Consider the following 26335-nt stretch of genomic DNA (forward strand, 5'->3'; position numbering starts at 1 on the left):
AAATTAATGGAAAGTATACTTAGAGATGATATATATAATTATCTGGATAGACAGGGTCTGATTAGGAACAGTCAACATGGATTTGTACATGGATGGTCATGTTTGACAAATCTTACTGAATTTTTTGAAGAGGTTACTAGGAAAGTTGATGAGGTAAAGCGGTGGATGTTGTCTATATGGACTTCAGTAAGGCCTTTGACAAGGTTCCACACGGAAGGTTAGTTAGGAAGGTTCAATCGTTAGGTATTAATATTAAAGTAGTAAAATGGATTCAACGGTGGCTGGATGGGAGATGCCAGAGAGTAGTGGTGGATAACCGTTTGTCAGGTTGGAGGCCGGTGACTAGTGGTGTCCTCAGGGATCTGTACTGGGTCCAATGTTACTTGTCATATACATTAATGATCTGGATGATGGGGTGGTAAATTGGATTAGTAAGTATGCAGATGATACTAAGATAGGTGGCGTTGTGGATAATGAAGTAGGTTTTCAAAGCTTGCAGAGAGATTTGGGCCAGTTAGAAGAGTGGGCTGAAAGATGGCAGATGGAGTTTAATGCTGATAAGTGTGAGGTGATACATTTTGGTAGGATTATTCAAAATAGGACATACATGGTAAATGGTAGGGCATTGAGGAATACAGTAGAACAGAGTGATCTAGGGATAATGGTGCATAGTTCCCTGAAGGTGGAATCTCATGTGGATAGGGTGGTGAAGGAAGCTTTTGGTATGCTGGCCTTTATAAATCAGAACATTGAGTATAGGAGTTGGGATGTAATGTTAAAATTGCACAAGGCATTGGTAAGGCCAAATTTGGAGTATTGTGTACAGTTCTGGTCACCGAATTACAGGAAAGATGTCAACAAAATAGAGCGAGTACAGAAGAGATTTACTAGAATGTTACCTGGGTTTCAGCACTTAAGTTACAGAGAAAGGTTGAACAAGTTAGGTCTTTATTCCTTGGAGTGTAGAAGGTTGAGGGGGGACTTGATAGAGGTATTTAAAATTATGAGGGGGATAGATAGAGTTGACGTGGATAGGCTTTTTCCATTGAGAGTAGGGGAGATTCAAACAAGAGGACATGAGTTGACAGTTAGGGGGCAAAAGTTTAGGAGTAATATGAGGGGGAACTTCTTTACTCAGAGAGTGGTAGCTGTGTGGAACGAGCTTCCAGTAGAAGTGGTAGAGGCAGGTTCCATTTTGTCATTTAAAAAAAAATTGGATAGATATATGGACAGGAAAGGAATGGAGAGTTATGGGCTGAGTGCAGGTCGGTGGGACTAAGTGAGAGTAAGCCTTCAGCACGAACTAGAAGGGCCGAGATGGCCTGTTTCCGTGCTGTAATAGTTATATGGTTATATGAATAACTACTGGAACAAAATAATTGTATGTATTTGAGAAAGATTTGTGTGTCGATGGAATTATTTGGGGAACTCCGGGACATTCCTAGGAACTTGTTTTTTTGTTGTTGTTTTGCCTGGGGTTGTCAAAAGTCCACTGCCGGAGGGGGTTTCCTAACACCAGCTCTGAAAACTACACTAATCAAAGCAACTCAGCATGAGCTGGGTATTCCTGGTTTATATCCACTGGAATTTTCGTAAAGACTTTGCAAGGGGTGCTGGAATAAAGATCGAGTGAACTTTAGAGTAACAAAGACTTTTATCTCAGTAATTGACAGGATGGACAGTATCGGGGGCTGGCAGTGAGCTGCGTGTGATTCTAAAGCTATGCCATTGCCCAGCCCGGCTGAATAATGAAGGTTTACAAAGAAGTGAAGCTTGCAGTCTGCCTGCCGTATTTAATTAGGTCAAAATTTGTGTTCGTTTTGGAACAAAACAGGAAAGTGAGATGGTATAAAATCAGTTGTTAGGTCTGCCTCCTCTGCTGTAATGTTTGTGCTCAGACCCTTAAATAAAATAGTTTTGAATATTCAAATAACTTGCTGGGTACCGACTAACAGCCTTGATTTATTAGATACGGGTTTGAGAATGACAAATTAAGTCTGAACGTGGAGAACACCAAGGAAATCATTGTGGACTTCAGGAAGGTGCAGGTGAACCATCCCCCTTTGTGAATACATGGCTCCTCCGCAGAGAGAGTTAAGTGCACCAAGTTCGTGAGAGTTCACATCATGGATGACTTCACGTAGTCCCTAGTGTCATCCTCCTGAATCAGAAGACACAGCAGCCTCCACTTCCTGAGGAGATTGAGGCAAACGAGGCTTCCCTTCCCCCCATCATAACGGAATTTTACAGGCGCACCATTGAGATTGTCCTGACAAGCTGCATCTCCATCTGGTATGGGAGCAGCCGAGCATCGAACCGGAAGTCCCTACAAAGGACTGTGAGAACGGCCGAGAGGATCATAGGGGTCTCCCTCCCGTCCATCAGGGACATTTATCAGGAGCGCTGCATACGCAGGGCCCTTAGTATTATCAAGGATCCCACCCATCCATCCGGCATCCTCTTTGACTTTCTACCATCAGGCAGGAGACTCCGATGCATAAAGACAAGAACGGTCAGGATGGGAAACAGTTTCTTCCCTCAGGCCATTAGGAGTCAGAACTTCCTGCTGCATCGCATTCGAAGTGTCATCGGTCAATCTGTTCCATACCTTACAATATTTAATTTATGCACTTTAGATTGTTTACTTATGTGTAATTCATCCGTAGATTTTTTCCTGACTTTAATAAGTTATCGTGCGTTATGTGTGTTACTGTGCGTTACACCCTGTCCCAGAGAAACATTGTCTTGTTTGATGGTATACGTGTACATAGTTAAATGACAATAAACTTACTTGACTTGATTCTGTAGATGCTGAAAATCCAGAGCAACACACACAAAATTCTGGAGGTCTTGGCCCGAAATGTTGACTGTTGATTGCCCTCCATCAGTTCTGCCTGACCTGCAGTGTTTTGTGTTGTTGCTTAACTTATTAGAATTGTACGTCATTTGAAGTAAAGGCCGTAAGGTAAAGGAGCAGAATAGGCCATTTGGTCCATCGAGTCTGCTCCACTGGTTCCTCATGGCTGATCTATTTTTCCTCACAGCCCCAACCTCCTGGCTTCTCCCAGTATCTCTTCATACCCTGACTAATCAAGAACCTATCAACCTCGGCCTTAAATATACCCAATGACTTGTCCTCCACAGCTACCTGTGGCAACGAATTCCACAGATTCACCACTCTCAGGCAAAAGAAATTCTTCCTCATCTCTCTTCTAACAGGATGCTTCTCTATTCCGAGGTTGTATCCTCTGACCTCAGATCCCTCCACCATAGGAAATACCCTCTCCACATCCACTGTGTTGAGGCCTTTCAACATTTGATAGGTTGCCTTTCAACATTTGATAGGTTTCAATGAGGTTCCCCCCCGCCCCAACACCACCTCATTCTTCTGAATTCCAGTGAATACAGGCCCAGAGCCATCAAACATTCCTCACATGAGAAGTCTTTCAATCCCGGAATCATTTTCATGAACCTCTTTTGAACCCTCTCCAATGTCAGCACATCCTTTCTTAGATAAGGGGCCCAAAACTGCTCACTATACTCCAGGTGCAGCCTCAGCATTACACCCTTGCTTTTATATTCTAGTTCTTTTTTTATTTTAGACAAGGTGAGAGAGGAAAGGGTTGAATTGGTATCTCAGGGGCTGGTGGGTGCACAGAATGAGCTGCCAGAGAAATTGGTTGAGGTGGGAACTGTTACAACATTTGAAAAAAAACATTTGTAGGAGTATGTGTGTCGGAAAGGTTTAGGGATTCCCAATCGGTTTTATGCCATGGACCAACACCTTTAAGCAAGGAGTCCGTGGACCTCAGATTAGGAACCCCAGGTTTAAGGGGGCTTGGTTGGGCCAAAGGGCTTCTTTTTTGATGTTTAACTCTCTGATTCTATGACTTAATTTTTAACTCATGAGTTCAAAATTTTTTATTATCTCACCAGTTCTGTTTCTGCTGACCTTCAGTAAACCACTAGGGTTACGAGTGGCAGATATTTCCCATTGTCGTAAACTTCCTTCAGCTGCAGATGTAGAAACCAAGTGTGATTTGCGGCGTCATGCTCTTGTGTATTTTCCCTCTCTCTTTGCCCCTCCCTCTCAACTTCTCTCTTTCTCACTCATGATCTTGTGTATCCTCTCTCTCTCCTCTCCTCCCCCTCTCTGTATACCTCCTCTCTCTCTGTCTCTCCCCTCTATCCATCTATCTCTTTCTTCTCTCTCTCTCCTCTCCCTCTCTCTCTTACCACTAACAATCTCTTCATGAAATGACTTGCTGAAAGAATACCTAGAGGCTACTGAATAATTGAGACCAGCAAACCCATTTCACCAGGATTACGACATTCTGAAACTGCAAATGAACAGAAAGGATTTGTTAAAATTGAAATAGACAGGTCATATCGAGCATTGCCACTTGTCATATATTAGGTTAAAGTTCTGATATCTGAATGTTGAAAACTAATGCTCACACTTTTGCAGTGTTTGTGTGATGCAGAGCACTTGAGACCGCAGGTGATTTCCACGGTTAAAATCAGAATCTAAATGCACCAGTTTGCAGACGTACGAATTCTAATGGTTTAATTGCTTCTGCATTAATTAATTTCAGTTTAAATTGACTCAAGCTTCACAGCTGCTCTGTTCCAAAGGAAACTATTAACAAAGCCCAGAGATGGTGCACAATATGATTCATTCAGACAGCGAGTGATTGGACCAGTTTTAACTGGGTCAGAAGTCGGACTTGATAGCTGTACTTTAGATGTAATGAGATGAGATTTCCTCGCTGCCACTACATCAGCACACACGCAGGGAATGTCATCTTGTCCGTCACATGACTGCTGCAAACCTCTGTGCAGAGAGAGTGCCTGTAGTTAGATAAGATCAAAAGAATCAGAGGCGACCACAATGTTAGCTCAGTGGACAGGACATTGTGGGACAAGCACACACAACACGTGACCTCAGCAGGAACTATGATGCTGCAGGATTAAAGAGAGGATAGAATCTAGAAGCAGTCCCTTTGGCCTATCTAATCTGTGCTGAACTATTATTCTGCCTAGTCCCATTGACCCACACCTAGAATATCGTCCTCCATACCCCTCCCATCCAAGTACCTACCCAACATTCTCTCAAACTTTGAAATCGAGCTCACATGCACCACTTGCTCTGGCAGCTCATTCCACCTTCTTCCCACCCTCTGACTGAACAAGTTCCTCATCATGTTCCCCTTAAGCATTTCACCTTTCACCCTTAACCCATGACCTCTAGTTGTAGTCCCACCCAACCCTCAGTGGAAAAAGCCTGCTTGCATTTACTCTAGCTATACTCCTCATAATTTCGTATACCCCAATCAAATCTCCCCTCAACCTTCTATGTTCCAAGGAATAAAGTTCTAATCTATTCATTCTTTCCATATAACCGAGGTCATCCAGACCCAGCAACATCCTTGTAAATTTTCTCTGTACTCTTTCAACCTTATTGATGTCTTCCCTGTAGGTAAATGACCAAAACTGCACACAATACTCCAAATAAGGCCTCACCAAAGTCTTATACAAATTCAACGTAACATCCCAACTCCTGTACTCAGTTCTCAGATAGTGTGGTGGTTAGCACAACACTATACAGTACAGGTGACCTGGGTTCAATTCCTACTGATGCTTATGAAAAAAAAACTACTTGGTTTCCCCAATCAACCTAGAATTCTGGCTTTTCATACAGTATTAGCCACTTCCAATGTCGGCTAATGTTTCAGGCTGCCCACTTGATCTATGCCTCTTATCATCTTACACACCTCTATCAAGTAACCTTCCATCCTCCGTCGGTCCAAAGAGAAAAGTCCTCCCTCGTTCAACCTGTCCTCATAGGGCACACTCTCTAATCCAGGCAGCATCCTGGTAAATCTCTGTACCTTCTCGAAAGCGGCCACATCCTTCCTATAATGAGGTAACTAGAACTGGACATAGTATGTCAAAATGGTTCCTGATTTCAATCCTGAAAGCTTGGCTATTATTTAAGACTGTAATTGATGGTTGTGCTTCCCAATGCCCTCTCCGAAGTCCTGGACATACAATATGACCAGTGGGAATATTTTCTGTCTACCCCCGTCTGCAAGTCCCATCAATGTCATTCAGCTTAATTATTCATACCTTAACCTTCTAAGTGGCCTGTCACCGTCTTCATCCCCCATTCAGTGTCACTTTACACTGACACTCCACACCTCACACCCACACTGACACACTCATCTCCACAGTCCCTCACCACCCCCTTCATCCCCCCATTCACTGTCACTTTACACTGACACTCCACACCTCATTCCCATACTGACACACTCATCTCCACAGTCCCTCACCACCCCCTTCATCCCCCCATTCACTGTCACTTTACACTGACACTCCACACCTCATACCTACACTGACACACTCCTCTCCACAGTCCCTCACCACCCCCTTCATCCCCCATTCACTGTCACTTTACACTGACACTCCACACCTCATACCCACAGACACACTCCTCTCCACAGTCCCTCACCACCCCCTTCATCCCCCCATTCACTGTCACTGTCACTCCACACCTCATACCTACACTCAAGTTGCAGGTTGAGTCAGTGGTGAGGCAGACAAATGCGATGTTAGCATTCATTTTGAAAGGACTAGAATATAACAGCAAGGGTATAATGTTGAGGCTTTGTAAAGCACTGGTGAGGCCTCACATAGAGTACTGTGAGCAGTTTAGGGCCCCTTATCTTGGAAAGGATGTGCTGACATTGGAGAGGGTTCAGAGGCGGGTTACAAGAACGATTCTGGGATTGAAACGGTTATTGTTTGAGCAGTGATTGAAGGTCTGGGTCTGTACTCACTGGAATAGAAGAGTGAAGGGTGACCTCATTGAAGCTTGTTGAATGTTAAAAGAGCCTGACAGAGTGGATGTGGCGAGGAGGCTTCCTGTGGTGGAGGAAGTCTAGAACCAGAGGACACAGTCACAGAATAATGGGATGTCCATTTAGATCAGAGATGAGGAGGGATTTCTTTAGCCTACTTTTTTTCACAGTAGGGGAATTAAGGGTTATGGGGAAAAGACAGGTAGGTGGAGATGAGTCCATGGCCAGATCAGCCAGGTATATTTAAGCCAGAGGTTGATAGATTCTTGATTAGTCAGGACATGAAGAGATACAGGGAGAAGGCAGGAGATTGCAGCTGAGAGGGAAATTGATCAATCAAGATGAAATGGCAGAGCAGACTCAATGGGCCAAATAGCTTAATTCTGCTCCTATATCTTATGGTCTTATATTCATTGTTTTTTTATTGTTTTCTTCATACTTATTGTGTTTTTTATGCTGTCAGATCCGGAGTAACTATCATTTCATTCTTATTTACACTCCTGTACTGAGGAAGGATGATAAACTATCCCCAAGCTATCTAAGTTTGAAAGGGGAAACATTTTTAATGCAGGAAAAATCCTCACGAATGAATCTCCGTGGACATGATTTGTGCCTTTAGTTTAAGGTGGAAGGAATAGTTGTCTGTGTGTTGTGCTGCTGAGCAGTACTTATCAAGGGTATCTGACAATGGATCACGAGCTGGTGAGTCACCAACACTCGCTTCTTGATTATGTCCATTTGTGCGTCTGACAGAACAGCATTAGGACTTTGACGTCGTACAGCTTGGGTTCTTTCCAATCCTATTTCCTTACGCAACCTGATTCAGACTGAAGCATAAAAACACAAGGGAAGGTTGGGGGAGTTGGTGAAGATAAAATTGTGCTTTATAGTTCCTGGTCACCTCTAACAAGTGGCAAGATTCCACAAATTCACCCACTGCCCTGCTCGGATCCTATCACCCACCCTTAATAAGGCGGAAGGTTGACTGGTAAGTGTATGGCTTGTCTACCTGCTGGTAGTTTTTCTTAACTTTTTGGATGTAAATATTTAAGGCAGAGTTAGGAAATTTGCAGATGATACTATCATAGGTGTCGTGAGGTAACATTACAGCTATATAAGACCTTGGTCAGACCCCACTTGGGGTACTGTGTTCATATCTGGTCACCTCACTACAGGAAGGATGTGGATACTATTAGAGAGAGTGCAGAGGATGTTGCCTGGATTGGAGGACGTACCTTATGAGAATAGGTTGAGTGAATTTGGCCTTTTCTCCTCGGAGCGACAGAGGATGAGAGGTGACCTGATAGAGGTGTATAAGATGATGAGAGGCATTGATCGTGTGGATAGCCAGAGGCTTTTTCCCAGGGCTGAAATGGCTAACACCAGGGGGCACAGTTTTAAGGTGCTTGGAAGTAGGTACAGAGGGGATGTTAAGGGTAAGTTTTTTACACAGAGTGGTGAGTGAGTGGAATGGGCTGCCGGCGGTGATGGTGGAGGTGGACACAATAGGGTCTTTTAAGAGACTCTTAGATAGGCACATGGAGCTTAGAAAAATAGAGGGCCGAGCAGTAGGCTAATTCTAGGCAGCTTCTAGAGTAGGTTACTTGGTCGGCACGACATTGTGGGCCGAAGGGCCTGTAATGTGCCATAGATTTCTGCATTCTATATTCAATGTGCTGTTATAGATAATTTATTAATTTGAGATATGGCATGGAGTAGGCCGTTCAAGGCGCACCACCTAGCAATCCCCTGATTTAATCCTAGCCTAATCACGGGGAAATTTACACTGACCAATCCTACGGTCCAGTCTCCTCTCCCATCTCTCCAGCCTTTGACCTTTCCTACCCACCTGAATTCACCTATCACCTTGCAGCTTGCCTCTATCCACTCCCCCACCATTGGTTAATTGGTCAGTGTAAATTGTTCTGTGATTGGGCTAGGATTAAACTGGGGGGAGAGGGGTTGGTGGGCAACGTGGCTTGAAGGGCTGGAAGGGCGTATTCCACATTTTATCTCCATAAATTAAAAAAATCAAAATCAGGTTTAATATCACCGGCATAGTCATAGTGATAGTCATACTTTATTGATCCCGGGGGAAATTGGTTTTCGTTACAGTTGCACCATAAATAATAAATAGTAATAAAACCATAAATAGTTAAGTAGTAATATGTAAATTTTGCCAGGAAATAAGTCCAGGACCAGCCTATTGGCTCAGGGTGTCTGACCCTCCAAGGGAGGAGTTGTAAAGTTTGATGGCCACAGGCAGGAATGACCTCCTATGATGCTCTGTGTTGCATCTCGGTGGAATGAGTCTCTGGCTGAATGTACTCCTGTGCCCAACCAGTACATTATGTAGTGGATGGGAGACATTGTCCAAGATGGCATGCAACTTGGACAGCATCCTCTTTTCAGACACCACCATCAGAGAGTCCAGTTCCATCCCCACAACATCACTGGCCTTACGAATGAGTTTGTTGATTCTGTTGGTGTCTGCTACCCTCAGCCTGCTGCCCCAGCACACAACAGCAAACATGATCGCACTGGCCACCACAGACTCGTAGAACATCCTCAGCATCGTCCGACAGATGTTAAAGGACCTCAGTCTCCTCAGGAAATAGAGACGGCTCTGACCCTTCTTGTAGACAGCCTCAGTGTTCTTTGACCAGTCCAGTTTATTGTCAACTCGTATCCCCAGGTATTTGTAATCCTCCAATGTCATGAAGTTTGTTGTTATGCGGCAGCAGTACATTGCAATGCACAATATTAAAAGCTGTAAATTACCAGTAAGAAGTACATATATATTTAAAAAGTTATATTAAATAAGTAGTGCAAAAATAGAAATTAAAAAGTAGGGAGGTAGTGTTCATGGGTTCAATGTCCATTCAGAAATCAGATGGCAGAGGGAAAGAAGCTTTTCCTGAATCGTTGAGTGTGTGTCTTCAGGCTCCTGTACCACCTCCTTAATGGCTGCAATCAGAACAAGGTATGACCTGGGGGAGTCTGCACTTGAAGTGTTCTGTACAGTTTTGGTCACCCTGCTATAGAGAAGATGTTATTAAACTAGAAAGAAGATAGAAAACATTTGCCAGATGCTGCCTGGACTTGGGCAGCTGAGTTGTAGGGAGAGGTTGTGTAGACTAGCACGGAGCGTAGGAGGCTGAGTGGTAGAGATGTGTCAGAGCAGGGACACGGTGAAAGCATGTAGTCTTTTTTCTGGGGGTGGGATGGGTATTATGAAAACCAAAAGAGCATAGGTTTAAGATCAGATATAAAACGTCGTGAAAACAGCCCAATCCATCACGGGTAAAGCCCTCCCACCATTGAGCACATGAGTGACAAGACGTTGTCGTAGGAAAGCAGCATCCATCATCAAGGACCCCCACCACCCAGGGCATGCTCTCCTCTCACTGCTGCCATCAGGAAGAAGGTACAGGAGCCTCAGGACCCACACCACCAGGTTCAGGAACAGTTATTACCCCTCAACCATCAGGCTCCTGAACCAGAGGGAGAATTTCACTCAGCTTCACTTGTCTCATCACTGAACTGTTCCCACAACTTATGGACTCACTTTCAACGACTCTTCATCTCATGTTCTTGATATTTATTGCTTATTTCTTTATTATTATTGTTTCTTCTTTTTGTATTTACATGTTTTGTTGTCTTCTGCACTCTGAGAACTCCCTAGTTGGGCGGTCTTTCATTGATTTTTTTTATAGTTATTATTCTACAGATTTATTGAGTATAATGAATCTCAGGGTGACATGTAAGTACTTTGAGAGATTTAGAAAGGGTATCAGGGGTAGCTTCTTCACACAAAGGTGGGGTGCATATTTGGATTGAGTTGCCAGGAACGGTTAGGTACACTAGCAGCATTTAAGAGACTTCTTGATAAGTACATGGTTAGGAGAGCTTTGGAGGGCTATGGATCAGGCACGGGCAGATGGGACAAGCTGATTGGACAACACAGTTGGCATGAACCAGTTGGGCCGAAGGGCCTCCTTCCAGGCAAATAAAAATATTACTGAGAACGTGACTTGTAGAGCTGTTAGAAGTGAGTCTGTTGGTCATTGAATCTGTTCGGTGTTGAGTGAGTGAAGTAATGCATTCCAGTTCAGGAGCCTGATGGTTGGAGAGTAATAACTTCCTGAACTTTGTGATGTGGGGCCTAAGGCTCCTGTACTTCCAACGTGATGGTAATAACGATAGGAGAACATAGCCTAGATGATGGGGGTCTTTGATTTAAGCGCCAGGCCAAATTGGAAAGCTCAGGTAGTTGCTGAATCGAGGCAGTGGGGCCCAGGCCTGAGAGTGTATTGAAATGGCAGGGCCCAGATCCGAAAAAGAAGAATGACCCAAGGTTTGGATGACTTAATCCTTGGGCCAGTTTGAAATGGTCAGTGTTGGGGCAACTTTAAAATCCTGGGTGTTACTATTTCAGAGGGCTTGTCCGGGACCCAGCATGTAAACGCAATTGCAAAGCAATCACGGTGGTGCCTCTACTTTCTTAGGAGTCTGCAGAACTTTGGCATGACATCTAAAACTTTGACAAACTTCTATAGATGTACAGGGAAGAGCGTACTCACTGGCTGCATCATGTCCTGGTATGGGATCACCAAAGCCCTTGAATGGAAAATCCAACAAAAGGTTGTGGATTTGGCCCAGTCCATCATGGGTAAAGCCCTCCCACCCGTTGAGAACATCTACATGAAACACTGTCGTAAGAAAGCAGCGTCCGTCATCAGAGATCCCCACCATCCAGACCATGCTGTCTTCTCGCTGTTGCCATCAGGAAAAAAGTACAGGTGCCTTAGGACTTGCACCACCAGGATCAAGAACAGTTACTACCCCTCAGCCATCAGGCTCTTGAACAAAGGGGGATAACGACCCTCACTGGCCCTATCACTGAGATGTTCCCCATAACAAGTAATCACACTTTAAGGACTCTTTATCTCATTATGTCATGTTCTCATTATTTATTGCTATTTATTTATATTTGCATTTGCACATTTATTGTCCTGCACTCTGGTTGATCTTTCACTGATTCTATTATAGTTACTATTCTATAGATTTGCTGATTATGCCCACAGGAAAATGAATCTCAGTTGACATATCATAAAATTTACTTAGAACTTTGAACTTTGAACTTTGAACCATCAGGGGATATGGAGATAGAGCTAGAAATGGTAATGAGGTTAAAGATCAGTCACGATTGTGATGAATGATGGAGCAGTCGCTAATGTTCTTATCCACATTCAGTTACAACATCTGCAGATTAATTTATTCTGTCTCTAATCCATGTTCTCATTACCAGCACAAAGCTCCAACCAGAATTACAATGATTCCCTGTGACAAGATGCATTAATTTTGAATTTCACTAACTGAACGATATTTCACTTAAAATCCACGCCAATATTCAGGAAATGGAAGCGGGAGTTTAACTCAACACCGATGTTTCATATAGTCATTCCCAAATATCATATTATAATAACCAATTAACCTACCCAGTAGGTCTTTGGTTTATCAGGGGAAACCAGAGGATGCGTTCTACAGGGAGGACGTTCGGAGACTCCCTACAGAACAGCATCGGGATCGAGATTCGAACTCCAGTACGCCCCGCGCTGTCACAGTGTTGTGCTAACACCTACGCCACCGCGGTGCCCAATCAGAACCGGGATAAATGGGCTGCCCCCAGCACACCATTAGGTCACGTTGGTTTTTAACACAAACGACGCATTTCACTGTATGTTCTGTGCTCTGGGTTCTGCTCTGAACGGGGAGGTGCGGTAGCGTAGTAGTTTGCACACGCTTTATGGTACGAGCAACCCAGGTTCCATTCCTGCTGCAGCCTGTAAGGAGTTTGTATGTTCCCCCCGTGACTGGGTTTTTCTCCGGGTGCTCTGGTTTCCTTCCACGGTCTGAGGATGTACTGGTTGCTAGGTTAATTGATCATTGATACTTGATCATTGATCATTGAAGATTGTCCCCTGATTAGGCTAGGGTTAAATCTGAGGATCACTGGGCGGCGTGGCTCGAAGGACTGTATCTCAATAAATAAATTAAATTAAATACATAGAGTAAATGTCATGGTGATTCACTCTTTCGATTTGGTATTGATGTTCATTAAATCCGATTCAGATTCTGTGCTGGAGCACAAACCCTCAAGCTCAAAGTAAAGTTATTATAAGTATGTATATGTATCAGTATCAGAATCAGGTTTAATATCTCCAGCATATGTCATGAAATTAGTTAACTCTGCGGCAGCAGTATAATGGAATACATAATACAGTAATAGAAAAAATGTGAATTACAGTAAGTATCTATATATTAAATAGTCAAATAGGTAGTGCAAAAATAGAAATAAAAAAGTAGTGAGGTAGTGTTCATGGGTTCAATGTCCATTCAGAAATCGGATGGCAGAGGGGAAGAAGCTGTTCCTGAATCACTGAGTGTGTGTCTTCAGGCTCCTGTACCTCCTCCCTGATGGTAACAATGAGAAGAGGGCATGTCCTGCGTGATGAGGGTCCTCAGTGATGGATGACACCTTTTTGAAGCATCACTCTATGAAGATGTCCTGGATACTGCGGAGGCTAGTGCCCTTGATGGAGCTGACTGAGCTTACAACTTTCTGCGGATGGTATATCCCACCATATGCTATCTTGAGATTCATTTTTTGCAGGTATTCACAGTAGATACAAAGGAATAGAAAAGAATCAATGAAAAACTACACACAAAGATTGACAAAGGGCCAACTTGCAAAAGAAGACAAAACGTGCAAATACAAATTATAAAAATAAATAGTAATAATAAATAAATCAGGAAATAACTGTTCCTGAAGCTGGTGGTATGAGACCTGAGGCTCCTGTATCTTCTGCCTGATGGCAGCAACGAGAAGAGAGCACGGCCTGGACACTGAGGGTCCTTGACGATGGATGCCGCTGTCTTGTGGCAGTGCTCCTTGCAGATGTGCTCGATGGTGGGAAGGGCTTTTGCCTCTGACGGACTGGGCTGTATCCACCGCACCTCTTCCTACAGATGCTGCCTGGCCTGCTGCGTTCACCAGCAACTTTCATGTGTGTTGCTTGTCCACCACTTTTTGTAGGCTTTTCCATTCTTGGGCGTTGCTGTGTCCATGCCAGGATTTAACTTTAATAACCTGATGCTCCGACGGAGGTTCACAACGTTGACGGAGAAGTCCACTGTTTTTGGCATGCGGTGTTGGGTGCTACATTTTATTTAACTTATTTAGAGATGCCGTGCAACGTAGACCCTTCTGCCCTCCCCCCCACCCCCGACAACATCAATTAACCCTAACCTAAGGACAGGACAGTCTACAATGACCTATTACCTACACTGTAGGTCTTTAGACTGTCAGAGGAATCCAGAGCCCCTGACGAAGACTGACACATTGGACAGGGAGGATGTACAGAGACTCCTTGTGCAACACTGGAATTGAACTCTAGCCAAGCTGTAATGGCATCAAGCTAAATGCTACGCCAGAGTGGTGCCCAATGTTGTTGGAGAGAGGCACCGAGGAAGCGCTGTGTTAACAGAGCTGCACGGCCAAGGAACCACATGCTGGAGGGGTGTTTCTGTGAGTTGGACTGAAGCCCTGGTATACCGTCTTGGGTAGACGTTGCTGACCACATGATACAATTCCAAGGAAGATCAAGGGAACTGTCCCCGGTATCCCGGACACCATCTCAGAGACGAAGCCCACCCCACCACTGAGCACAATTACAATGAACTTGGCACAGGAAAGCAGCATCCATCACCAAGGACCCTCGCCATCCAGGCTGTGCCCTCTTCTCACTGCTACCATGGGGCAGGAGGTACAGGAGCCTTGGGTCCCACACCACCAGGTTCAGGGACAGTTATTACCCCACAGCCATCAGGCTCCTGTACTGGCGTGGGTAATGTCACTCACCTCAACTCTGAACTAATTCTACAGCCTATAGACTCACTTTCAAAGACTCTTTATTATCTAAGTACGTATATGTCACCATATACAACTCTGAGATTCATTTTCCAGCGGGCATACTCAGCAAATCCAAGAACCACTATAGAATCAGTGGAAGATCGTACCCAATAAGACAGACAAACAACTAGTGTGCAAAAGACAAAAGTGTGAAAAAAGAGGGAAAAAAGATAAATAAATAAGCGATAAGTATCGAGAACATGAGATGAAGAGTCCTTGAAAGTGAGTCCATAGGTTGTGGGAACATTTCAATGATGGAGGCAGTGAAGTTATCCCCTCTGGTAAAAGAGCCTGGTGGTTGAGGGCTAGTAACCATTCCTGAAGCTGGTGGTGCGAGTCCTGAGGCTCTTGTACCTCCTTCCCGTTGGCAGCAGCGAGGAGGGAGCATGGCCTGGGTGGTGGGGGCTCTTGGTGATGGATGCGGTTTTCCTGCAACAGCGTTTCATGTCGATGTGTTCGATGGAGGGGAGGGGAGGGGAGGACACTCTCAGTATTATCTTTTATTTGCACGTTGTTTGTCATTTTTTGTTTATATGTAGTTTTTCATAAATTCCTCTATATTTCTTTATTTTGCCTGTAAGTGCCTGCAAGAAAATGAATCTCACGGTGGTATATGGTAATGTAGATATGTTTTGACAATAAATTTGACTTTGCCTTTGAATCCTGACGAGAAACAGAGATTATCTCTGTGGTATCACAATGCTGTTTGTGGGAGGTTTTGCAGTTTGTAATTTGTTTGCTGAGTTTCCGTAAGACCATAAGACACAGGAGCAGACTTAGGCCATTCAGCCCATCGAGTCTGCTCCGCCATTCCATCATGGCCGATTTATTCTCCCTCTCAAACCCATTCAAGTCAAGTCAAGTCAAGTCACTTTTTATTGTCATTTCGACCATAACTGCTGGTACAGTACACAGTAAAAACGAGACAACGTTTTTCAGGACCATGGTGCTACAGGAAACAATACAAAAACTACACTGAACTACGTAAAACAACACAAAAACTACACTAGACTACAGACCTACCCAGGACTGCATAAACTGCATAAATTCTCCCCTTACCTTTGACATCCTGGCTAATCAAGAACCTATTAACCCCCCCCTGCTTTAAATATACCCAATGTTCGGCCTCCACAATCACCTGTGGCAAAGAATTCCACAGATTCACCACCCTCTGGCTAAACAAATCCCTCCACATCTCTGTTCTAAAGGGACGTTCTTTAATTCTGAGGTTTGTCCTAGACAGCCCAATTTAGGAAACATCCTCTCCACATCCAGTCTATGTAAGTCTTTTGTTAGGTTTCCTGTAATTTATAGTCACTGAGCACCACAGTAGAGAAACAGGCCCTTCTGCCCATTTAGTCCATGTTAAGCTATTAATTTGCCTCATCCTATCGACCTGCTACCAACCATAACCCTCTGTACCCCTCCCATCCATGTACCTATCCAAATTTTTCTTAAAGGTTGAAATCCAACCCGTATCCTCTGGTTCTGCTGTCAGCTCGTTTCACACTCTGACTGAACAAGTTACCCTTAAAATTTCACCTTTGACCTTTAACCTATGACCTCTAGTTCTAGTCTCTCCCAACCTCAGTGGGAAAAAAGCCTGCTTGCATTTACCCCATCTATACCCTCATAATTTTGTATATGACTGTTTTTCCTTCAGAAAAACCCTTCAGTAGCTGTGAGGTCCTTCGTGATAATCTGCAGAAGATATGAAATGCCAGGAGTTCTGATTTCTTCCTTTAAACAATGACTAATGTCGACGTTATTGAATGATTGCCAAAGTCAATGTCATGTGTGTTACTGGCAGCAAAGGGCAGTTGACAGGTTGTGGTGTTTTACGGTTTGGGTGTGGGAAGAATTACGATATACACTATTTAATTTTCTCACTATAGCCAGCACGTGACACGTGTTAACTCTGGCTTGCCTGTTCGTCTCTGACACTTGCTGGCTTTGACCCAGCTGTTTTGCAGTGGTGATCCAACACCGTCTGGAAGTTGAGTGATTGCTGCTGTTCGGTTGATAAAGACATTCAGGATCACATAGACTTGCTTACTACAGAGGGAAACAGATATTGAAAGGCCGACTCGAATAGAGTCGATCTCGAGAGTATGCACCCAATAGCGGGCAGGTCTAGGATCAGAGGCCTCAGAAAAGAAGGACGGCCCTTTAGAAAAGAAATGAGGAGGAATTTCTTTTGCTGGAGGGTGATGAGTCTGTGGAATTTAATGCCACAGACAGATATGGAGGCTGTCATTGGGTATATTTAAAGTGGAAGTTGATAGGTTCTTGATTAGTCAGGGTGTCAAGGGTGGGAGAATGGGGTTGAGAGGGGTAGTAATTCAGCCATGACTGAATGGCAGAGCAGACTCAATGGGCCAAATGGCCTGATTCTGCTCCCATACCTTATGGTCTCTTGCTCCTGTGCAGTAGTGTAGCGGTTAGCGTGATTCTGTTACATCTCAGGGTGTTTTGGAGTTCAGAGTTCGTAAGGAGTTTGCACATTCTCACTGTGACCATGTGGGTTTCCTCCCAGTTAGTAGGTTAACTGGTCACTGTAAATTGTCCTGCGATTAGGGGAGAGTTAACGAGGCAGGTTACTGAGTGGCGTGGCTCGTTGTGCTGGAAGGGCCTGTTCCTTGCTACATCTTGAAATAAATGAGGTTGAAAGAGCACAGAGAAAATTTACAAGGATGCTGCCAGGACTGGAGGAGCTGAGTTATAAGGAAAGATTGAATGAGTTTGGACTTCCTTGGAATGTAGAAGATTGAATGGAGATTTGATAGCGTTATATAAAATTACAAAAGGTATAGAGAGGGTAAATGCAAACAGGCTTTTTCCACTGAGGTTGGGTGGGGCTACAATAAGAGGCCACGGGTTAAGGGTGAAGTGTGGAAAGTTTAAGGGGAACACAAGGGGAAACTTCTTCACTGGGAGGGTTATGAGTGTGTGGAACGAGCTGCCAGCACAAGTGGTGGATGTGATTTCGATTCCAATACTTAAGAGAAGTTTTGATAGATATATGGATGGTAGGGGTATGGAGGACTATGGTCCCGGTGCAAGTCGATGGGAGTAGGCAGCTCAAATAGTTTTGGCATGGACTAGATGGGCTGAAGGGGCTGTTTCTGTGCTGCACTTCTCCATGACTCATGACTCTAAATTTAAAAAGGGATCCCAGTGAACTCTGTTTATTTAAGGAAAATGCTGATGGGGACAAAATGTGAATTTTCTCAGATTAAAGACCAAGGGTATTTTATCCTGTTTAATAGGATTGTCATTTGTTCTATGGGAATGTCCTTATCTAACCTCACTCCAGAATTCCATGCATGAAGCATCAGGTTTTCAAAAGGGGTATTTAGACCTAAAAGTACTGTACACTGTGTGAAGTAATTATAGTATATTGTATTTTTTGGTCAGTTAGTACCAGGGGAAGAGTTTGCATGTAGTTTTGTAATACAGTTGTGAAATGCATTGAGTAATACAGGCTACAACTTCTGTGTTATCCAAACCTCTGCCACATCCCTTCAATGCTGAATTTCAGACTGAATAAAGGTTTGAAATTCAGCATTTCTAAACTTCTAAAGTTCAACTAAACTTTAAAGATTAGTTTTAATTCTCACATGTACATCGAAACACGGAGGTTCACGGAAATGATTCTGGGATTGAAAGGCTTGTCATATGAGGCTCTATGCCTGTACTCACTGGATTACAGAAGAATGGGGTTGAGGGGTGGAATCCCATTGAAACCTATGAAACGTTGAACGGCCTCAACAGAGTGGATATGGAGAGGACGCTTTCTATGGTGGGGGAGACTAAGAATAGAGGGACGTCCATTTAGAATGGAATCTCTTTAGCCAGAGGGTGGTGAATCTGTGGAATTCATTGCCACAGGTGGCTGTGGAGGCCAAGTCATTGGGTATATTTAAGGCAGAGGTTGACAGATTGGTCGGAGGATGAAGGGATACGGGGAGAAGGCAGGAGATTGGGGCTGAGAGGGATTGGGTCAACCATAATGGAATGGTGGGACAGAGTAGATGGGCCAAATGGCCTGACTCTGCTCCTGTATCTTATGGTCTTCGGAAATGTGTCATTTAGGCTAACGACAAATACAGTTCGAGGACTTGCTGGAGGCCGCCTGCAAGTGTCGCATTTCCGATGCCAACATAGCATAATGACAACTTATTAACCCCGACCCGTATGACTTTGGAGTGTAGTGGGGCATGGACCCACATGGTCCATGGGGCGAACATACAAACTCCTTACAGACAGGAATTGACCGACAATGTTTCGACAGCTGGCGCTGTGAAGCATTGTGCTCTCCGCTCTGCGCCAATGGTACCCTTACTCCCAGAGAGGAATGCTTGTGGGTGTAACCCCCGAGCACCAATGCCCGCTGACCCCCCAACTCAACGGCGGTAGAAGCCTCCGTTCCCAGCACAAAGCTGTGTAGTCAGGCTGGGATTGCGTTGGCATCACCTAGTAGGAGGGAAACCTTTTTATTGAGAAATCCATTCCTCTGTGTGTGATTCTTTGTAACTTTGCTATACATAATTTGTGATCTCAGTTAAGGTGCCCGATGACAGCTGAGCACTGATTCTTCACAATCTTGCTCGAAGTAAATTTTATTATCAAAGTACATATATATCACCATGTACAACCCAGAGATTCATTTCCTTGTGGGCATACTCGATATGTATACGTGCTCGATGTTCAGAGAAGTCATAACCAATTCCAGTCTCCTTCCCAGCAAAGGTCAGTTCCCAGCCCATATTCCCCATTGCCGGGACTATCACAGCAGACGGACCCTGGGCCCAATTGGCGCTTGTGAACAAGGACGAAGCTCGCACTTCACTTCACCCGCCACCGCAATGGAAATAACGCACTGGACCAGTCCGCCGTTTGGCACCTCGGCTTGGAACTGATTAAACCAAGTCCAAAACCGACAGGTGGGGTTGAGAGCCAGCTCGTCCTCTGACTCACTCTGAGATCGTCTGGTTCAGAACCTGATTGCTGAAGCAGATGAATTAATTCCTGAAGGAGGAAATAATAAAGATACAGATTAGTTTTATTTGTCACATGTACATTGAAACATCGAAGTATGCAGTGAAATGTAACATTTGCGACAATGACCAGCAGGGTCTGAGGACGTGCTGGGGGCAGCCCGTACGTGTCGCCGTGCTTTCAGCGCCAACGTGGTACGCCCACGACTTACTGACCCAAACTTCTACGTCTTTGGGGCGGGGGGAGCTGGAGCACCCAGAGGAAACCCCACAGATCATGGGGGAGAACGTACAAACTCCTTCCAGTCAGCAGCAGAATTGAACCTGAACGCTGGTGCTGTAAAGTGTTATGCTAAAGGCTACACTACTGCCTCACAATCACAAAGAAAGTGCACTGCAGGCAGAAACTAACTTCTTCACCCTGAGGGTGGTGCGAGTGTGGAATGAGCTGACAGCGAAAGCAGTGGATTTACTTTGATTGCAACATTTAAGGGAAATTTTGATAGGTACGTGGATGGAGGGGTATGAGGAGCTATGGTCGATGGGACTAAACAGAATAACAGTTCAGCATGGACTAGATGGGCCAAATGGCTTGTTTCTGTCCCATCGTACTCTACGATTCTATGTCTATGAAAATAACTTGCAAAGCTATGACAAGGTAGATTGTGAGGTCAAGAATCCATCTTATCATACTAGGGGCCATTCAATATTCTTGTAACAGCGGGACGGAAACTGTCCTTGAGCATGGTCGTACGTCCTTTCGGGCTTTTAGAACTACTGTCCAATGGGGTGGTAGTTAGATAATAGGGTGGTGGGGTGGAGATACGCCTCTACCAAAGGAAGTACCTTTCCTCTGCTGGCCTGCAGGTCACCCTTGGGCAAGGTGTAGCACCTTCTTCGCCCCACGGGATCAGGGTCACGTGAAGCCATGGGAGCAGGTGATGGATGGTTGTACGAGCAGCCGGTGCAGATCACAAATCCTGGTTATATGACCACTGACACCAGGCAGACAATCTCTGAAGAGTATTGATAATGGCTGGGGTCACTCATCTTGTAAAGACACTGCCCAGATGAAGGCAATGGCAAACCACTTCTGCAGAAAAATTTGCCCTAAGAATAATTGTGGTCATGGGGAGACCACAATTGTCCACATCACATAATGAACGGATGAACCCAGTTGGAGTGAGGAGAAGAGAGAATGTCTGGGAAATTCAAAGTTTGCTTGAAACAGTAAAACAAGTCTTGCAGTTTAAAGATTGTGAATCAATGTGAATTCATTGACTGAGCTTGGAACAGCTAAGAGATTCAGTCAGAGATGAAAGAAGTGTTTGTTTGGCTCAGGCAAAGGGCAACTGTTGGAAGGTGATCAAGCCTCTCGCAGGCTGATTGGCAAAGGGCAGGGTATTTAGACTTCAAGCTTCAGCACAGAAAGAGACCACGAAAGAGCCATCAGCCAGGAATAGTTCTCTGTGACATGTTGTTACACAAAGTCAACGTCCGAAACTCTCATTCGAGAGGATATTTGGCAAGAATGTTTTCACACAAGAAAAGGATCAGCTACTGATTGTCATCTTGACTTGAAACAGTCCTTGGTATGGATAAACAAGTTATTTTTGTAATTATGTATAATTTTGAATTGCAAACCCAAATTCCAGTGATAATTCAGATTAACGTGATTTATTTATATTGTCCTGAACTTATTAATGACATGGGAAATCTGCAGTAAAGCATAGTCTGCCTTGAAAACCGGGGGCATAATTTTAAGGTGATTGGAAGTAATTCTGGGGTGGGGGGAATATCAGAGATAGGCTTTTACACAGAGAGTGGTGAGTGTGTGGGACGCCCTGCCAAAGATGGAGGTGTCTAAGAGTCTCTTAGATAGGCATATGGATGAAAGAGAAATAGAGGGATTGGTTAGATTGATCTTACTGTGTTTTAATGAGGTACAAGTCAGAGTAGACCCAGTAAACTAGGGCTTTTCTCTTTGGACTGAAGGAGGATGAGAGGTGTCTTGTTAGAGGTGTACAAGGTGAGAAGAAGCAAAGGTCAAGTGGACAACCAGAGACTTTTTTCTCAGGATGGAAGTGACTAATATGAAGGAGCATAGTTTTAATGTGATTGAAGGAACGTATGGGGTGGGATGGTGGTGTCAGAGGTTGATTTTTTAGACAGAGGTTGTTAGGTGCGTGGAGTGCCCTGCTGGGGTTGGTGGAAGAGGAGGATATCTCAGGGGTACTTAAGAAACTCTTAGATAAGCATGTGGATGAAGGAAAAATGGAGGGCTATGTGGGAGGGATGGGTTAGGTTGATGTTAGAATAGATGAAAAAGGCCCATACTGTGCTCCATGTCCTATGAATGAAATCAAAATCAAATCAAATCAAGTTTAATTATCATTCAACCATACATGAATACAGCCAAACAAAACAGTGCTCTTCAGCGAACCAAGGTGCAAAACATGCACAACACATTAGTGAGCCAAAAGAGAATATTGTTGTGCATAAAAAGTCACATATATAGTCCAAAACCCTGAACGGCATATCTCGCAAATTGATGGTACAGTTCTTGGCAATCTAGCCTGTCATTCCACCAATTGAACACTGGAGGGCAGCATCGATGGGCGTGGCCAGCCCCCTACCAAGCACGGACACCACGCTGCACCGCCTCTGGCGTCACCTCACCTTTACTGAAACAGCAGGCAAGCCCGCGGCTTGGGGCCTATTCCTGGCTACAGCTGAGGCCACACAGCTCCCATGCCACCTATGCTGTCACCAAACAAGGGAAGCAGGCCAGCAACATCATACATTAGCAATGTCCAACAGGGTCTACCTGAAGTAGTTAAACTGAAGGTTTTAACATATGACCACTGCAGTTGTGAATTGAAACTATAAAGACAAGCTTGTAGATGCAGTTATGAAAAAGAATTAAATTGGAGAATTAAGGAAAATTACTTTCCCTTTTCTATTTTCTATCTATGATTTATAATTTAAATTTTTAATATTTACTATCGATTTGTACTCCAGGGAGCGCGAAGCGTAGAATCAAATATCGCTGTGATGATTGTACGCTCCAGTATCAATTGTTTGGCGACAATAAAGTAAAGTAAAATCTGCAGAACCTCACTTTCGAATGCTTTTCTGCAGTTTATTTCAATCTTGGTACGACAGTACTGCTGTAACCCTGAAAGGATTAACACGTACTGAAATAACGATGGTCTGTAGCTGGAAGCCAGTCCACATTGTAATTTTATGGAGCCTCAGCTGGTTTCCAGAAGCCAGAACCAAGCAGGCAATTTTATGAGTTTGAAATAAAAATTTATAACATAAGAAATGAATTATTGATGGTCTTTTTCACTTGAGTTCCCTTCCTGATATATAATACAGAACATTATTATGGCATGAATGTCGATTTTTTCCTTGTGGTAAAATTTTTTCCTTCCCCAACCCTCTTCTATTCCCCACTTTGGCCCCTTGCCTCTTCTCAATATCTCTGAGGGTCTACCTTGGTCCCAACATATCAATGCAGCTATAAAGAAAGTGAGACAGCAGCTATATTTCTTTGGGAGTTTGAGATTTGGTTTCTCACCTAAAAAACCTCTACAGCTGTACTGTGGGGAGCATTCTGAAAGTCTGCATCACTGTGTTGGTATGGGGTGGGTGTGGTGGTCTACTGCACAGGAGTGAAATAAGCTGCAGAAAGTTGTAAGCTTGGTCAACTCCATCATGGGGACTAGCCTCCATAGTATACAGGACATCTTCAAGGAGCATTGCCTCAGAAAGGTAATGTCCATCATTAAGGACCCCATCACCCAGGACATGCCCTCTCCTCATTGCTACCATGAGGAAGGAGGTACAGAAGCCTGAAAACACACACTCAACAATTCAGAAACAGCTTCTTCCTCTCTGCCATCCGATTCCTAAGTGGACATTGAAACCAGAAACTCACATTTTTATTATTATTTCTGCGTTTGCACTATTTTTAATTTAATTACAGTAATTATATATATATATTTACTGTAATTCAATTATATTTTTTCCTAAGTTTATCATGTATTGCATTGTACTACTGCTGCTATGTTAACAAATTTTACAACATATGCTGTTGGCGTCAGACTCGATTTAGATCCTGGGCCCCCTCCTCCTTCCCTTTCTCCTCTGCTCCATTCTCCTCTCCTATCATATTCCTTCCTCTCCTGCCCTCTGCCTTTCAAAGTTCAAAGTGCATTTTCTTATCCAAGTACGTGTATTTTACAGAGCCTCGAGATTTGTCTCCTTGCAGGCAACCACAGAACAGAGAAACCCATGAAGATAAACGGAGACTGTCAAACACCCGGTGTGCACAGAGAGAGGGAGAGAAGCAAACTGTGCAGACAATAAAAGCAGGCAAACACCATTCAGAACTGAAGTTCTCAATACCAGGCATCACTGCAGCCAATCCAGACGTCCACTAGTCATAGGCCACAGCCTCAGCCTTGCACAGAGACGAGCAAAGCCCGCGAAGCAGTGAGCCAAACTCTTGCCTCTTGCCTCCAACCCTGATGCCCCGACCATTTCAATCTGGCCTGGCGCTCTTACCCACTTGGCTTCACCTGTCACCTTTTATCTAGTGCCCTCCCTTTCCACTCCCCCCACCACTGACATCTTCCCCCTTCCTGCTCAGTTCCGAAGTAGAGTCTCAGCCTGAGGTATTGACTGTTTATTCATTTGCATGGCTGCTGCCTGACCTGCTGAGTTCCTCCAGCATTTTGTATGTGTTGTACAGTCACATTAATATTAGATAGGGCGGAGAATTGCAACCTAATGAAAGGCTCAGGCAGTCTTAATCTTGAATTTCTTGTGTCCACCCTGATACTTTGCCTACGTAGTTTATGCTCAGAGCAGTGTGGAAATTACATTGGGTGGGTCCTCTTCCTAAATTCCATAAGGAGGTCTTTGTGGTAAAACGAATATTTATCTAAAATGGAATTTACTTTTTCGCAAGGCCTTTGTCAAGGTTAAACATGAAAGAGAATTGTAGACTATAAAAGAACTGAAGAACTTCAAGTGGTTCTTTACCGTGTTCCCTGTTTCACAATCCCATCTTCTGCTTAAATCCAGCCTGCCAAATAACATAACTTGCTCCTATGTCTTATCAAGATTCAAGATCCAAGAATGTTTAATCTCATTTCCAGTAAACAAGAGTAGGGAGAACGAAATAATTGTTTCTCTGGATCCGATGCAGCATAAAAAGAAACACAATAAGATAAAGAACATAATAATAATAAATAAATGCAATAAATATAAATACATGAGATAGCTTATGCACATAGATTGATTGTATGTCAGAGAGTCATAGAAAAGTACAGCACAGAACCAGGCCCTTTGGCCCATCTAGTCTGTGCTGAACATTGTAATCTGTTCACGCCCATCGGCCCGCACCGGGACCATAGCCCTCCATACCCCTCCTGCAGAAACTTTTCTTTAACATTGAAATTGAGCTCGCATGCACCACTTACGCTGTCTGCTCGTACCACACCCCCGTGGCCCTCTGGGTGAAGATGTTCCCCCTCATGTTCCCCTTAAACATTTCACCTTTCACCCTTAAACCACGACCTCTAGTTGTAGTCCCATCCAACCTCAGTGAAGAAAAGTCTGTTCGCATTTAGCCTATCTATTCCTCTCATAATTCTGTATTTCTCTATCAACTCTCCCCACAATCTCTACGTTCCAAAGAATAAAGCCCTAGCCTATTCAATCTTTCCTTATAACTCGGGCCCTCCAGACCCGGCAACATCCTTGTAAATTTTCTCTGTAGTCTTTCAACCTTATTTACATCTTTCCCGTAGGTAGGTGACCAAAACTGCACACAATATTCCAAATTAGGTTTCACCAATGACTCATACAACTTCGACATAACAACCCATCTCCTGTACTCAATACTATGAATTATGAAGGCCAATGTGTCAAAAGCTTTCTTTACACCCCCGTCAACCTCCGAAGCCATTTTCAATGAATTGTGGACCTGTGTTCCCAGATCCCTTTGTTCTACCACACTCTGCAGCTCCCTACCATTCACTGTGTAAGACCGCCCTTGGCTGTTCTTACCAAAGTACAACACCTCGCACTTGTCCGCATTAAATTCCATCTAACACACATCAAAGTTGCTGGTGAACGCAGCAGGCCAGGCAGCATCTCTAGGAAGTGGTACAGTCGACGTTTCAGGCCGAGACCCTTCGTCAGGACTAACCAGCAACTTTGATGTGTGTTGCTTGAATTTCCAGCATCTGCAGAATTCCTGTTGTTTGCGTTTTTAAATTCCATCCGCCAGTTTTCAGCCCATTTTTCCAACCTTCAGTGCCGAAAAGTGACTGAGGTAATCGGTTAGAGAGGTGGGGGGGGTCCAACTAGAATGGTTGATCAGATTAACTGCCCTGGGAAACAAACGTTTAATATTGTTGAAGTTCTTTTAATAGCCAGAAGGGAGAGTGCACTGTGTCGTACGTGTTCTGTCTCTGTTTCTGAAG

The 26335-nt window shown here is 44.1% G+C and overlaps 1 protein-coding gene across 2 annotated transcripts in view; it reads left to right on the forward strand.

Annotated features, from left to right (window-relative positions):
• The window catches only part of LOC140190134 (tyrosine-protein kinase Fyn-like), a 298385-nt gene that overhangs the window by 106727 nt on the left and 165323 nt on the right, over positions 1–26335 (forward strand). The window contains exon 1 of one of the 2 annotated variants that reach the window (XM_072246643.1): positions 7743–7848. The exons of the other annotated variant lie outside the window; for it this stretch is intronic. The gene's annotated coding sequence lies outside the window, so the exon portion shown is untranslated. Of the gene's footprint in view, positions 1–7742; positions 7849–26335 lie in introns of those variants that run through there. 2 annotated transcript variants of the gene reach the window in all.

This window comes from Mobula birostris, chromosome 29 (assembly GCF_030028105.1).
Source record: "Mobula birostris isolate sMobBir1 chromosome 29, sMobBir1.hap1, whole genome shotgun sequence".
Lineage (NCBI taxonomy): Eukaryota > Metazoa > Chordata > Chondrichthyes > Myliobatiformes > Myliobatidae > Mobula > Mobula birostris.